The sequence below is a fragment of the Amblyomma mixtum genome, chromosome 2, assembly GCF_055824585.1.
Source record: "Amblyomma mixtum isolate Tamu chromosome 2, ASM5582458v1, whole genome shotgun sequence".
Lineage (NCBI taxonomy): Eukaryota > Metazoa > Arthropoda > Arachnida > Ixodida > Ixodidae > Amblyomma > Amblyomma mixtum.
The window spans coordinates 298,748,625-298,763,306 of record NC_143013.1 but is presented as its reverse complement, the minus strand read 5'-3'; the positions used below and the strand labels follow the sequence as shown (position 1 = coordinate 298,763,306).

The 14,682-nt window shown below is 48.3% G+C and overlaps 1 protein-coding gene across 6 annotated transcripts in view; it reads right to left on the bottom strand.

Moving 5' to 3' along the window:
- Window positions 1-14,682, bottom strand: part of LOC149364638 (uncharacterized) — a 510,000-nt gene that overhangs the window by 222,332 nt on the left and 272,986 nt on the right. For all 6 annotated transcript variants that reach the window (XM_089574597.1, XM_089574596.1, XM_089574598.1 and 3 more), the window contains one exon: window positions 4,971-5,032. The gene's annotated coding sequence lies outside the window, so the exon portion shown is untranslated. The remainder of the gene's footprint in view (window positions 1-4,970; window positions 5,033-14,682) is intronic.

Sequence of the window (14,682 nt, the reverse complement as noted above, 5' to 3'; positions counted from 1 at the left end):
ACGGAAACGCGCCAGTTGATTTTTGACGGTGGCCATTGTTTGAACTAATCGGTTCCTGTGCCACGTATTTTGCGTCTCTTCTTATTTCATTACACTGCCGTCCCTCTATGTAGCAGCGTTCGTTACCTTGCTGATAGAGATTTTTCTTTTCTTTTCGAAGTCGCGCTTCCCAATTCATCGCAGAGACGGATATGGAACGAGCATTGACAGAGGACGTTTCTGTCGTCCGTCCTGCTATTGTCGCCACCGATCACAGCGGGGCTGTTATGTTCGATGACATCAGGCGATGATGCGTAAGCGCGTGGATAACGATTTCTAAACGGAGCGGATGTTTGAGCCCTCTGTATCGACGGACATTCGCACTTTTCAAACAAGTCTATTCGCGTTAGCGTCAAGAAACCGAATGATGTGTTTTAGTGAACACAATGTCGGCGTTAACTTAGCTCAGCTTAGTGAAATTCTCCGTCACGCAGCGCTTATGGGCGGACGCGGCAAATAAAATGCACAATTTGGTCGATTTTGAAGATTTCTTATTATCAGTCGTGCCTCGTTAATAATACCCCCGTTAATACGGACAATTCGAATTATGGACAACTTTTCTGGGGACCAAACTTTTCCAACGCATTTACGCCTCGTTAATGTGGAAACTCGCTGTCCGGACAACGAACGCAGGGAATATGCACAGAGCCCATCGGGGCCAATGTATTTTCGCCGCGTTAATACGGACAGCGATGAGGAAAAAAGAAAAAAAATATTTACTACCGCAAACGGATGTTTCTACATTTTGTGTTCTACAGTTTCTACATTTGGAAAATTTCAATTTCGCTACAAGAGGTCCTTTCCTTTCCAAGTTTTATGCTTTACAATGCAAAGTTGTCCAGTCGACGCCCCTTTCCATTTGCCATATTTCATGAATGGGTGCAAAGAAAACTGTTCAATGGCTGCCAGCCTTCTGAGTCATGGGGTCATGGGAAGTGTGTAGTTGAATTAGGAGTTAGGTCATCTGGCGATGGTATGTGCCACGAAACATATCACACGTATATCATCACTCGGCGCATGGAGCTGTACCACATTTTTTGAAGCATAGTGGCCTTGAGGCTCCCAAAATTGCGTCTATTTCAATTTCACCGACCACCACTGTGCACAGATGCAGGCCGCAATCATGACGTGTTTATTTTTTTGAGTATTTTTTCTTCGTGATTCGTTATTACGGACGAGTCGCTTTAGGTACAGTTTTTCTCGGGAAACAAGTGTCCGTATTAGCGAGGCCCGATTTATTTTTTTTTCTGACCTTCGCGTCTTCATCCGTCTCGTGACAAACTATTAAGGTGAAATGTGGAGTAAAGGTTTAGATAATTACGTTTTTCGCATGTGTGGTCATCGAATATTGTGACTGAATCGCACTTTAGATGGTTCCGGCGCATCACGCGCAGTTCCTCGGATTTGCGACGATGAGCCACCACCATCGTAGTGTCCCCGTCAAGAGGAGAGACGAGATCAAAGCGTCCGATGGTTGCAATTACGCATTTCTCTGACCGAAATCGAAACCATACTAAGCAATAAATAAAAGAGGCAGACAAGAGGAGATGTATCCATTGCTGAAAAAATGACATTTAAAAATTTTCCGTGCGCCGATTCAATCTCATGACGTCTACACCGAAAAGGACTCCGCGGTCACCGTTTTGAAGTGAATGGCGGTGCAGCTAAGCCTCAGAGATCCGTTTAAAGTGAACGAGACTCGTATAGAGTACAAAGCAACGCGCATGCTCAGTACGCACAGGGCGGCTACGGTCAGCGCAAGCAATCCACATAATGCTGACAGGAGAGTCAGAGTCTCCGCACAGGGCCCTGGTCGATAAGCGAACGTCAACAGTTTCTGAGCAACCTTGAATATTCTTTTGTGGTCGTGAAACACTCGCTCAATATTCCGAGAATAGGCCAAGCTGATTTTTCTCCTGCATGCTTCAAAAGCCTTGGGCCATATAAGTATAGATTTATTTTGGGGAAAAAAATAGCAAAATATCAGTGAGGCAAAGCCGAGCTGCAAGTCGCAAGCAAATATCTTGCAGACAACTCGCGAAACTAATAATGCTGCCGCTTCCCATCCGCGAGATTTCTCTACCAAAGAAAAAAAAAATAGAAGTAAAATAAAAAATCAAGTACATCCTTTTTTTAGACACGACAAAGGCACCATGTGAAGCTCAGTGACGAAGTGACGTCAGCGCACAAAATACAGAAACGCGATAGAAGCAAAAAAAGAAAAGAAAGGGCGACCAGAAACGTATGATGAAGGGCAATAAAAAGCGACACCCGACTCATAAATCAAACTTCTTTTCCCAAAGTTCGTGCGTCATTTCGAATCAGCGGTTGCCTTTTCACTATACTTCACGGGTCGTTAAAGCGCGCAAATACGACGTGTCTGCGCGAAATCCTGCCTAGAAAACGCCACGTTGATGCTTCAGGCTATTGATGGGAACAGCGTCTTATTATAAGCTTCGCTATGGGTCAAGATAAGGATCGGATGGTGCGCCGTCACGAGGAACTACGGCCGCAGCGGCTGATAATTAGACCTTTCTGATCACACTTACGGTCGATTGGTCGATAAACTAATCGAAGCTCTGATTGGCGTCACGATCTTCAGACATCCTCCTTGTCAGTAAGTTATCGCCCCTTCACCCTGCTCTCACGGCGCCGACTGGTTTCGTCATTATCACCAAGTGGTAAGATTGGCCTGATGCAGAAAAAATAACATGCAGGATTACTTTGATCACGTGTAGCCTGCGCACTGCGCATGCGTTTCTCCTGTTCCCAAGCGCGGGGGGGGGGGGGGGGGGGGGGGGGAAACACTCTCAGCAGCATCACAGGGCGACGTGTAGCGCTCCTAGTCAGCGTTCAACTCAGTGAGCACCAATGCTAATAGCCGTTGATTACCAGCTGCTGGATCTCCTTAATAATATCAGTTGAACTTTACGTATCATGTAGAGAAATCCGGCGATTCGGAGATATAACTGGGACAAATTTGGGATGTTAGCGGATGGTCACGCTCCTTGCGGTACTGGGATGAACTGCCAAATCTGCAAGGCGCCACCAGTAGTTGGCTGCTCAGAACATAGGCGGCGTCACAATCTGGTGACCCGCAGAAAATGACCGCAGACTTGAGCCGGAATCGATTCGATTTGATTCTTCCCCCCTCCTCTTTGCTCTCCCGCATCCACCCGGAAGCACGCACCCTCTACTGTACCCTGTGCACACACTCTCAGTGCTCAAGTGAATCTGAGCAAATGAACAGAGACAGTAAAGTAAATAACAAAGAATAGAAAGGGTTAATAGAAATAACTAAAAATTACACTTCGCGGCCTGCGGATCCACAGGTGCATAACCTAATAACAGCAAACATCGTTTGCGAGGGCGTGAGGCCAGTGTTGCATTGATGGTATTTTAACTACAAACATTACAAATCGCGATGAAGAGCCGCCCCATCATGCGAGAAATAACGCGCCATTGTTTGTTCAAAAGTCACGAACAAAAAAAAAAAAGGGACGCCATTTCCTACAGGCCAGCAGAAAACCTCAAATGCAGACTTTCTACCTTTCTTTTTTTTTTCTGACTTGTCTCGGCACATTTTTTCAACTATTTTCCTAGCCCGGTGGTATTGCTAACGAAACGGGGCTCAACTAAGAAAGAAAGAGAAGTCGCGTTGCAGAACTCGAAGCGTGGTTTTAGGCACCGCTTTGAGAATAAAGACCATCGATTTTCACATTCCGACAGCCGCAAAAGCTGTACGGTACATTGCCGTGCATTGGGTATATTGCAGGTGCGAGGATTTCTAGACGCAAGTTGCTCTTTTTTTCCCCTAAGATTAATGTCGTTCCAACCTTTAACAATGCACTAACAGTGAAAGGTGGCAGCACGAGATATTTCATTTGTGTCTGTGCCCCCCGTTTTCAAAAGTTTATTTTTTTTTTCGATTCCTCCTCAGAGCTCAAGGCACCAGTTTCATTTTTCAAGATGATAGATCCAATTTTCTTCCAAAAAAATTCTCTTATTTGAAGTGCCTAAGGGCATTCTATAAAGTTCAAGCATTCCGACCAGCTGCTTGATGACGCTCCAACTTAAGACTCGACAAGTTAGTATCTGTTTCCGAAGGAAAAATACCAGAAAGAACAATTACGGCAGAGAAACTCTGCGGCTCCTGAACTATTGTTCATTTTAAAGACCAAAACTTTTAACCACCGTGCTTTCAACCTAACTGGTATCTTTAAGGATCATTCGCTCCTTTCGTTGGAATAATTTCTCCAAGTTCCGCAGCCCAGGCAGATGAGCAAGGGATCCGGTGGCCGCGTCAGAATTTAATGCTAAATAAATATGTAGTCAACCAGCGAGATTTTATCCGACATTTAACGAAATATCAGCGCAGCAGCAGCATTTTGTGACACACTTATGCTCAAACTACCGGCCCTCACCCTTAGTTTAAAAAATAGCAAATAAAATAGTAAATAAAAAAATAACTGTTTGTAATCTAAGTTATAGGAAAAATCGCTGCAGAAAGACGTGGCACTCATTGACATCACATTTGTACCATCTTAGCGCGCATACGTTGTATGCACCCAGGCTCTTGACCGGATAAATTCCATGTCGAGCGCAAATTTATTCACTCGCGTAAGTTATTTTCGTACCGTGAGTTGTGGACCATTATACCACATTGCGACAAACAAGAATTCTGATAAGTGGATAACTGACCCACGGCTCGAACTCACACACAAATGGTTTGTAGCAGATCGTAATAATGAAAGCAGTTCACTGTACTTTACGTGGCCTGTGATATAAGCTCTGACGGCTTCCGGGAACGAAAAAACAAAGTGCAAAGAGATGAGTAGGCAAAAAGCGATCTTTACAATTTTTCGCAGTTGGAAACTCGACTAAAGAGACATTCTATTCAGGCTTCAAGGGAAACCGCCGGCCGCACTCACCCCATCGGTTCCGAAGCCCTAGCCAGCGGCGAGGACCACCTTCTGCTGCTGTCTCTTGGTCACTGCGTGCAAAAACAAAGAACAGAAAGCAAAGCTATGCTTAAGTATGAGCAAGAGCCACATTTCCAGAGAACAGCTTTTCGAGTTGGTGCTGCCACAGACCATACAATAAATGTACTGTATATATAGAGCTACAAACACAGTAATGGGCACATTAACCGAAACACACTAAATAGAGAACAGGGCAGCGGACTGGATTCCAAGATAATACAATCGTAGCATGGGGCGGCAGAAAGTTCGGTGGGAGAATGAGATTAAGAAGTTTGCAGGGATGGGGTGGCCGCAGCAAGCACATGACAGGGTTCATTGGAGAGGCCTTTGCCGTGCAGTGGGAGTAGTCACGCTGCTCCTGTTGCTGCTGCTGATGATATATAGGACTACTAACACAGTACCAGTCGCTAATATCTCCATATATCAGAGCGCACATGTTTTGTTACGAAATGCCTTCGAGAGGGATCTACTACGTATTGGGTCTTATATGACGCCAATACATTTGCGGTTTGTACTTGCAAATATGCACATATTTGTCCCAGCGAAATCTCACGTATCGGAGAGCGTGACAGCCGGGATAATGGGCTCTGACACTTGTCTAGTTTGTGCATGTACGGATATTTATTTTGAGTATAGTTTGCAAATAGCATTCCCCGCTCTGTTTATCCCCTCTGCATTCCGCGTCTCGCACTGTACTCCTTCATCTACTATCCTTCTTTTATTGTTTTCCCGGTGGCGACTTTTCTGGTGCTAGCCAATGAAAGCGGAAGTTACGGTGGCCGGCACCCCTTCGTGTTTTATCACCATACGTCACTTAAATCGAGAACATATTTAAAGGCACAACAGTCCTCGTGACTGCATCTGTAGGTTTCCATCAACTTTACAATGCACTGAGTACATAGACTGGAAGCAACCCGCTGCATAAAATGTGCACCTCTGTAGGTACGTATGCTGTATACTAACAACCTTGGGAAAGCAAGAGGCATTCGTTAACGCACAAAAACCGCTCCCAATGAACTTCTTGATGGTCACGACAGAGCATAAAAGGGCATTAAGAGGTACTCCTTCTAAAGCCGAAGGCTTTAATAGCCGGGCTATTGCTCTAATGCCGTAAGAGCGAATCTCAACTACCTTGATGACAGGCACATTTCAAGTGGCCCTTATCAGATCAGACGCAAGCGTTCAAACGAAGCTATATACGCCGTTGGTCTTCAAGGGAGGACGGCCACCTTATTTCTCCACTCGAGAAAGGAGCTGACGCTTAACATAGCACCGCCTTTCGCGATGACGCTAACACGCGTGGCTAATTTATATTCCCCTGCTAATGGCTCGATCCCTTCTCTGGCGGTGTTAATGGGCTCACAGAAAACACAAACAAGTGTCCGGCAAACCCCTCGTTTATTTTATGTTCGAAGCTCCAAGTGCCGAAATGCGCCGTTGGAATGAGTCTATTGTTTCCGTTTAGCTGACATACAGAGAGAGGACGAGCGGATGAATGACGTAAAGCTAATTACCGATTTCACGGTTTGCGCACAAAATAGGGACAAATCACTCTCTGCAAGTACACAAAGTACACCATGTTGCACGTCTTTTGGAGTCGCACCATGTTGCTGCAGTGCACCACGTCACAGACATTCTGGTGTCGCAGTACACTGCACCTTCCTGCTCCAGTGCATCATGCTGCAGACTTCTTGACATCCGGGTGTAGTGCATGACATTGCAGACTTCTTCATGTCGCAGTGCAATCCACCTTGTTGAAGATTTTTTCGTGTTGCAATGCAGATCATCATGTTTCTGCACTGCATTTGTGTTTCAGACTTTCTTCGTGTTTCAGTGCAGGGCATCACGTTTCTGCAATGGTCTGTGTTGCAGCCATTTTTCTGGCGCAGTGCATCTGTAGTTGTATATCCTGAACCAAGATTTAGAGGGCCGACCCAACTTGCCCTGACTTGTCTTCTAGCGGCGGTGCTAAAGACCATGCGTGATGCTGTAAAAAGTGTCTCTACGCTCAGTCTGATCGCCGCCGAAATGCCCGGTCGCAAAGCCACTCCACAAACACTCACGAGGCGTTAGAAGACGCGGACGTCGTTCTATACAATGAAAAGAATGAAAGAAAACCCATTCTCCCATAAAGAAATCGAGCGTTTCTCAATATGCAGATACGAATCGCTTTCACGGATTGCTCGCTAGATGTGCCCTGAGGATCTCCGGCTTAACGAAACGCGCTCGTACTTATAACCGAACTGTATAAGCCGCCGTTCCCATTCTGATTGGATTGAGGTGGCCATTTCGATTGCATTGCAACACCCTGGTCGCATTTCTTTTCTCCTCTCCCTTCCTGCGAGGTGCGGGGACAACCGACCGGAGCCCACAATTAGACGTCGTCACGAGAAACGAAGAGGTTGATCACAACGAAAACAAGCGCGACCACGTAATAAGTAAAAGAAGGTGTGTGCGCACACCACGCTACGTGGTTCTTTAGCGTTGTGTCCACTCCAGCCTCCTCGGACTCGCGGGGTCGCTATCGAAATGAGTACTATACATCACGCCAGAAACGACGCGATCGTGTAAGCGTTGTAAAGTTCGATTAGAGGTCCGGCGATCTCATTGCCATCGCCGCCAGGTAGGCATCGGACGAAGCGAGAGTTCATCAGACGAGCCGTATTCATTGGCGTTGCCGCCCGATGCCAGAGCGAGTGCGCGCCGGCTACAGGGTAATGCGGAAAAAAAAATTAGGGGGCGAGGTTGGGGGGGAGGCAGCCATGACGCCAGCACGCGGCGGGCTCGCGCACGAGCACTTCCTTATCGGTATTTAATCGCGGAAGCGCGGAGGGAATTAACCGCAAATGCGGCCCGATAAATAATTGCGAGGGGTGGAGGAGGAAGAGAGGCTTCGGCTACGCGCATGAAGCCCTCCTTGCGGACGCGGTGTGAGAAAGAAACGGCCTACTAGGACCGTCGACGTCCGATTCATTCTGCGCCTTATATTCCCGCCCATTGCGGCCCTTTTTGTCTTATATCCGCGCAGGAAACGAGCGCGGCTCCCTCAAGAGGAAGGAGGCTGAGAGAGAACGCCAGCCCGTGGACGTAACGAGGGACCCTTGGATCGAATCTCGCTGGACGCATTATATCAGCTGCTAAGGCAGAGTCGAAGCGTGGCTCGAGGTTGAGTCAACAGCTTTTCGTCGACGAAAGTAGCAGAAAGGATAAGTATGGCCGCATCTTTTCTTTCTCTTTCTCGTTTTCGTTCAAAACCAACACCAGCACTTTCAGTGCGCCGTGAAGGCGCCGTAGTGGCGGGCCTTCGCATTAATCAGACCACCTGCAGTTCGCTAATGTTCACTGAACTTTCTTGACACGCGTGATAAAGAGGGCCTTCTTTTTTTTTCTTTTTGCATTCCGTGCTCGTAGCAACGTCGTCGCAGCCACGACAGATAGTTGAACCCGCGGAAACTCAGCTCCAGTGGAAACCAACACAATAGCAGTGCACTGATATGCTGCATTATTGGTGAAAAAGAAAAAAGAAAGCCTACAGCTGCGTCGCATTCTCGGTGTGAGGGGTGAAATAAGTCAGTTTCACTCATAAAAATGTGCGGCGTTTCCACCATGGTTCCTCATTCGTCAGACCTGAATTATTTTCTCGTCTACAGTGCATAAACTTTCGACGAGTTGCATCGCAAATAAAAGAATTTGAAACATTCCTGAGGTTCCATTTGGCTTTTAGCCTTTGGCTGTAGTTCGTTGCTGCACTGAATGGCAAGAACAGAACGTCTAAGCAGTTGTGCTACTTGCAGCATGCAAGCGATGCAACTATTTTCGCGAAAACACTATGATGTGACGTTTATTTCATTTTTATTTGCATTCTTATGATAATAAAAAAAAGAGAATGAACATCTTAGCTTTCAATGACTTAATGAGAGTAGAATGACATGCGGAGGAGGTGAAGTCCTATGCGTAAATATTCTTGCCAGAAAAATGGCTAATAAAGCAAAGCAAAATTCAAAGCGTCCGGTCCTAATAAATATGAAAACAGAGGTGAATTACTTCAGAGTATCGAAATGCTTGTAGCAGGCTATAGAACTCTTCAAGGCAGACTTGCATCAATACTCTTCAACTCGTGTGCCCCGTCTTTTACTAACCCGTCTTGGGATTAGAAGCTCGATGAAGATGTGAAGCCTCCCTGCCTCCATCGCCATCTGTCTAGTATCGCGGAGAAATGCCTCTAAATGCCCGTTACTGAGTGTACACAATGTCTTGGCGCGCTGCTGGTCTCTTGTTGCTGACTGCAACTCATATTCAGTAACGAGCAAGCTGTGGTGTGCACCTTTGACCCACCTTTTTCAGTTAACACAGAACTCTGCAAAAATCTATTCGGCGTACTATAAACGGTCTTATTATTCTTATTTAAACGAAAATTCCAAGCTCTACGGATATCCTATAGTCGTGATGGCTTTCGCATACAAGTCAGGACAGATCGTACCGTCACTTCTTACTAAACCACCAAGCTGAGTTTCTTTTTTCTTCACAACAAATAGCAAGCCATCTACTTACCTATCTTCTAATCTCTGCTTACTTAATCCTGTACTACGCGGGCATATATATTCCCCGCCGATCTTTTCAGTCCAAAATTTTTTTCCGTGCCTTCCCACTGATCTCTATGTCCGTGCATGAGGGTCTACCACAGGACAGAAAAATCACTTGCGCTATTTTTGTATTGCAAGCACCAAAGTTGAGTAAAGTTAAAACGCTCTCAAGCTTTCAACCGTCTGTTTCCTAAGCACTGTTGGGAACGGGGCACACAAGCCCCTTGCTGGAACCAGTGTTAAAGATGGGGCTTCTATCCCACCGCTGGAACCAGAGTTGAAGACGGAGGGGTCCTGGAGATGACTAACTCGTTTAGCCTCGCAGGTACCGGCTCCGAATGACGATGTCGGATTGCGTTATCGAGGAAACTGTACAGAAGGGTTTATTCTACATATTTACAGATGAGAATCGAATCGAATGCGAATGCAATGCAATGCCCCGATCACACAACAACATCCCGTTAAATACGGTTCGCGTTCCCTAGATCCCTGACTGGGGAACTTGGTTCGAATAACGTTGTCCAATCGGATGGGCCATTGATGACGCTGGCGGTACCACCCACGGCAGGGCGGTGCTGATGCCCTCTCGCTCTCTCACAGCTCGGGGGATGAGAAGGGGAAGACAGTCATCAAACACAGATGCGTCACCTTGACCACTGCCGCAAGTGTTCTGTGCGTTGCCTCCGTGGGAAAGCAGAATCCCGCAGTCTCCTCGCAGGTGGTTGAACCTTCTCGAACTCCCCCGCCGGATGGCCGAAGCACGAGACTCCTTCGACACAGCGTCTTTCAATTAGCAGCCTCGCTCAACGTGACCTTACGTAGCATCATCCAGTCCGGTGACCCGAAGGTCGACTCGGCCAACGTATACCGGTGTTTCTGCCGTGCTTCATGTGCATCTCTGCTTCCAGCGTTGTTGCTGCTGTCCCAAGTTCTCGCCGCATCTTTGCCTAACGACGACACTCGTCTGACAGTAATTTCTCCCAGGCCCGTGGTAGACAGCGTCCTTCGATCGGTCCGGTGGTTCGGTGATTTGGAGTGCAACAACCTCGTCCGTCGTCGTCAATGCTTCTGCCGCCGGCGCCAGGCCTCGTCATATCCCTTGCTTTGCGATGAGACACACCCGGCTCTCAGGACCACGTTGTCCACTCTTAACAGCTCGTCCGCGGCCCGAAAAATCTCGAATGGCCAGCGTTCACGACCGCTGGGCAGGAAGAGATGAGGCCGGAGTCGGGTGGAAGGGCCGGTTTCCAGAAATGGCATCCAAGCTCGAACATTCAACAAAGAATGGCATCAGTGGACTGTTCCACGAGACAGGGCACTGACCCACAAGCAAGCGCTCGGAATTTGCCAAAGACCCACCAGGCTTCCCACAATGACAACAAATGTTTACTAAAACATGACTGAATTTTGCGTAATTTTGGTGCCGAGAAAGCGCAATATATCCCCTTTGAAATCGCCAAAGACGGACTGCTTGGACCAAGGTTAAAAACAATAATCCACACACAGTAGGTGGTCCTACCAAGTACTCCTGTCTACAACAATCGGCTGAATCCATCAGCATTTCCGTGCGATTTTCCGTTCCTGAAACGCATCGAGAAATTGTTTTTGGAGAGCAGGACTCCGTCTAAGCAAGCGACCATTTTTGGGGGGACAAAACTGTCATAAGCATGTTTGAGACGATGATCAGTCTCAAATATGAACTTTGCGCCGTTCAAGTAGCTCTGGTAACCCGACAACATCTGTGCCGTCTAAACCAAACGCGCGCTCTTTGTCTGAAGCGCTGAACGCTTCTTCTCTACAGGTCAGTCTGCGGCTGACGTACTGAACATGGTGCTCTTCGTGGCCGTCGCCAACTTGACTTAAAATAGCACCCAGTCCTATATTCACTGGCGTCACACTGAACTTCATTAACAAAATAAGTGGCCCGAATCAAAGGTCTGGACACGAGCGCTTCCCCCAGACGAGTTTTCTCTTCGGTCATTTCAGTGTATGTCAGTGAGGCTCCCTTTGGTAAGGTGTCAGACAATTAAGGGATCAAATCTCCGTCTACGCGACTCTAAGCGTAGTTCTACTCGAGCTGCACTCCTGTGAGTGCCCTTATCTCTTGGTAGCATGGGAAATCAACACCTGTGATTTCTAACTCAGTGACGCCCTAGCCTTTCTAACTCAGTGACGCCATAGCCCTTGTCTAAGGTAAGGAAAAAAAAAATAGTAACCTCCGATCAACTTGTTTTAACTCAAAAGTAGCCTTTCCCTGCCTGATTTCATAAACACACACAGAAAAAAAAGAGGAATAAAAAAAAAACGAAACAGCTACTTCGAGTCGCCACGCGGGGGGGGAAAGCTGACTCCCCGCCGCCGAGTTGAAAGGATTAGTCTTTCAGACGCGCCCGCCGCGGTCGCGCTTTGACTGATTGTACTGCGGTCAACTCGTGACAAAAGGCTGCAGAAAAAAACGATCCCCGACTCTCACTGTCGTTTCCGCGCCCCCTCGAGGCTCTACGAAAACCTCGGTCGCTCCTACCATGTCGATAACCGACTCCGGACGACAAGCAGTGACCAGCGCGAGAAGCTGCTCCCTGTTCTCGCCACAAGCAGGAAGCTCGGCCACCCTTTCGTCCTGCGCGCTTCCTAGAATGGGGTGCCAAAAGTGAAGGATGAATCCCTCTCAAGTGCGCCCGCCGAACACGCCTGCATGTGCCGTCTCGGTTGTTCGACGCCTGCGTTCGCATGCGCTGAGTGCCGTGCAACCTGGCGTCTCCTGTTTTGTCGGGCCGCCTTGCCCTTTCTCTTACTGGCCCTTTGTCAGGACGACGCGGTCTAGGTTTTCCTGCAGGCCGATGCCCCTTGATGCACTTCGCGCCTGTTTTGCTTGGAAGACGCGCTCTCCCCTTTTCATTACTGCGGTCAGCCTTTGACTCGCGTGCCGCCTGACCAGTAACTGCAAGCGTAAGTTTACGAGGCGCAACGCGGGAAGGCTTCGCCTTTCCCTCCACCGCATTTCTTTCTTTCGCACCTGTCCGCGCAACCGAATTTAGGGCTTTGAATTTGATCCGCTTTCTCTTGGCCCTCTTCCTTTTTCTGCGCCTAGACTGTTCCGCGTGCGTCTCCTGATCATACCTAGCTACTTCTAGTTTCTCAGTCGTACTTTGGAAATTTTCCTCAAATTCCAAACTGGCCTCTTCGGCTTTGCAGCAGAGTGTCAGCGCCTCCCAGCTGACTGCGGGGCTTGAAGCTGCTCCCGAGTTCTCCGGCGCATGCCTTCGGGAGTTGTCCTCTACCGCTTGCCTGTCGCTCTGCGCGCCGTTCTCTGCATTGCAGTGCTCAGCCACAACTGAGCCCGCCTGGCTGTCGCTCTGCGCGCCATCGTCTACATTGCAGTGCTCAGCTACAACTGAGCCCGCCTGGCTGTCGCTGTGCGCGCCATTGTCTACATTGCAGTGCTCAGCTACAACTGAGCCCGCCTGGCTCTTATGGCTATCCTTTTCCTCGGCAGCCTCGCACTCTGCTTGTGCCAGTATTACCAAGGTAGCCTCTCCGGAGCCTTTGTCACTGAAGCCACTGTGACATCCCAACTCGCTCTTACCGCGGTTGTTACTCTCAAAAGGGGTTTCCGCTGTTTCTACCTCGAAACCTTTTCCGATATTAAAAACTCCCTTTTTGCGGTCCTGCCGGTTTGACGCCTGCATCGATTCTACTGAAAGTGTCGCGCTCGCAACTGTCCCGACAAAGTTGTCCGTTGCCACTCCTACCTCACATGGAGGAGAATCCTCGCACTCGTGTCGTTGAGACGCTATCTCGGAATGCTCTCTCTTAGCATTACGTCCAACTACACTGGACACGGTCTCGGATTCTGCGGCTGTCCTTGGACTACCGTACCGGTTGAACGCGTTCTCTGCCACTTCCCTCGTGGTGTCGCGATTTACCAACGCGGCTACGGTCACAGACTTTTCGGGTCTTATCTGCGGACCTATTTCATAAGCATCGCTTGCTCTTTCAGGACTTCCGGCTCTCACACTACCGCCCTTTCTTCGTATTTCGTTTTGAAGTTCTAATATCTTTAGTTTCCTTGTTTCAATTTCAACCCTCCACTGTTGCCGTTGCCGTTCCTTCTCTTTTTCCCACTCTCGATCAGCTTCCTCTTTACGCGCTTTTTCCTCTGTGCGCGCTTTTTCCTCCTGTTCGGCTTTTTCTTTACGGGCTTCTTCCCCCTGTACCAAATTCCACGTATCTACCAGCAACTGATCGTTATGCTTGACTTGTTTACGAATGAATTCGCACAGTTCAATTTTGGTTAGTTTGCTAGGCACTTCAAAAGACAGTTCCTCGCATATCAACAGCAAGTCCGACCTCCACAATTCCATTAGTTCCATGACAACGCCTTCTCCGCTTTGGCTCTGCTAACTCCACAATGCCTTGAGAATAACCCCTCTCAAACGACAAAGCCCTGATTCCCAGTCAAGATTATTCTCTGAATCTTACAGCCTGGCGAATCCCATAGCAAAAGCCAAAACGCTTACCCGTGGAGAAAGTACGATGTCGCACGGTCCATCCCACCGCTGCCACCAGTGTTGGGAACGGGGCACACAAGCCCCTTGCTGGAACCAGTGTTAAAGATGGGGCTTCTATCCCACCGCTGGAACCAGAGTTGAAGACGGAGGGGTCCTGGAGATGACTAACTCGTTTAGCCTCGCAGGTACCGGCTCCGAATGACGATGTCGGACTGCGTTATCGAGGAAACTGTACAGAAGGGTTTATTCTACATATTTACAGATGAGAATCGAATCGAATGCGAATGCAATGCAATGCCCCGATCACACAACAACATCCCGTTAAATACGGTTCGCGTTCCCTAGATCCCTGACTGGGGAACTTGGTTCGAATAACGTTGTCCAATCGGATGGGCCATTGATGACGCTGGCGGTACCACCCACGGCAGGGCGGTGCTGATGCCCTCTCGCTCTCTCACAGCTCGGGGGATGAGAAGGGGAAGACAGTCATCAAACACAGATGCGTCACCTTGACCACTGCCGCAAGTGTTCTGTGCGTTGCCTCCGTGGGAAAGCAGAATCCCGCAG